Source organism: Echinops telfairi, unplaced genomic scaffold, assembly GCF_000313985.2.
Source record: "Echinops telfairi isolate 266 unplaced genomic scaffold, ASM31398v2 ScPeMD7_18;HRSCAF=68, whole genome shotgun sequence".
Classification (NCBI taxonomy): Eukaryota; Metazoa; Chordata; class Mammalia; order Afrosoricida; family Tenrecidae; genus Echinops; species Echinops telfairi.
Window position 1 is genome coordinate 35967349 of NW_022103915.1, and position 1513 is coordinate 35968861.

The window sequence follows — 1513 nt, forward strand, 5'->3', positions numbered from 1 at the left end:
TATCATTCGGTGGCACTAACCAGCTTGACTTTTTTAAAAATCTGGAACCCGAGATGCATAAAAGGTTGCAGCAAACACTAGTCACACATCTTCTGCCTGCCTCAAACCCATCTGAATGTGCTTAGCTTTTCTTTACCCACTCCCACCCCCGCCCCTAACAAAACAAAACACTCCCGTTTGGATCAGGCGCCATATTCCCCTATCAAGTTTGGTTGCTTCCCAGGGTCTCCTGGAGAAACAAGCTGAACGATTCCTTCATTCCGCCCAATAAAGGCACAGAAAGATGAAGTTTCCTGGTGAGAGCTATATTTAATTTTCCTCTTCTTCGCCCTCTAAGCAAAACAAGCACCCTTGTGCCCGCTAGGAGGCGCCGGGGACAGGGACAGGCCTGCGGTACCTGCACCAAGAGAGAGGCGGAGAAAGATGCAGCAGCGATGGGCCGATTCTGGCTTTTTTAAGAATCCGGGCGAGGGAAGGGTGCAGAGACGCGTTATTTTCGGGTAGCCTGGTCGCACTTCGCCTCCCGCGTGTCGGGAGAGTCTGGAGTGTGTGCATCGCGGGCCCCATGGAGAGGCACTGGCTGTGGCTGCAGCGGAGGCTGGAGCCCGGATCACCGCTGCAGCCCTTGGTAACCCGACTCCTGGGGCGCGGGGATTGAAGAGGCCGCGCGAGCGCGGCGAGCTGTGAACAAAAGCCCTCGGCGCGGGCAGGAGCCCCGGGCGTGCGGTAAGCGAACCGGTGGGAAAGCTGCGCGCGGAGGGCACAGGCGCGGCCGAGCTCTCGGCACCGTGGGAGCTCATCCTTTGGGGAAGCGGTGCAGGGACGCGCTAGGTGTCCGGGGACAGGTGTCTCAGCCCAGACCGAGAGGGTAGACGTCTTTAGCACACCCCGACTTGGAGGAGATCGGGCGCTCTGGGAAGACCCCCATCCCCAAACACCGCGGGGGCGGGCCCTGCTAGGGACCGGGCACAAATCCATCAGCCCTGGAGCGGCCCTTGGGGGTGGAAGCATTTCCCTCGGGCCTTCACCAAGCCGCGCGCTCTCTCGCCCCTGGCCCCAGTGCTCAGCTCTCCTTGGGCAACCGACAACCTTTGGCGGTGGGAAGGCGCCCAGAAGCCCCTCAAAGCAAACGGGAGTCTTAATAGCAATACCCTTTGGGAATACAAAGCCCTTTTCCCTTTTGGTTCCTGCAAAGCTCCTTCCCCAACCGCTCGCTTAACTATAAACAAATCTGCGAATCCGCTAGCACCTCCCTAGGCTGCTGCAGCCTGCACCCCGATCTATTCCCTTTAATTTGCCAAGGGAGGGAATGCGTCTTGCCGGCCAGACCCCAGGGCCTCCTAGAATCCCCGAATCCCCGGGCTGCTGTGTACCGCTCCCACCACCCCCTCCAGCCAGGGTTTCCGGAGCACCGGCATTAAGATTTAAATTCCACTAGGCCCCGCCAGGAGCCTAATCCGAGAGCGGATTAGGTTGAGGGTGAGGGGACCGTGGGCAAGGGAACACTGCTGCT

The 1513-nt window shown here is 59.4% G+C and overlaps 1 protein-coding gene across 1 annotated transcript in view; it reads left to right on the plus strand.

Annotated features, from left to right (window-relative positions):
- Positions 1-479: 479 nt before the first annotated feature.
- Positions 480-1513, plus strand: part of CCDC177 (coiled-coil domain containing 177) — a 6553-nt gene continuing 5519 nt past the window's right edge. Inside the window, exon 1 of the mRNA XM_004699013.2 lies at positions 480-726. The gene's annotated coding sequence lies outside the window, so the exon portion shown is untranslated. The remainder of the gene's footprint in view (positions 727-1513) is intronic.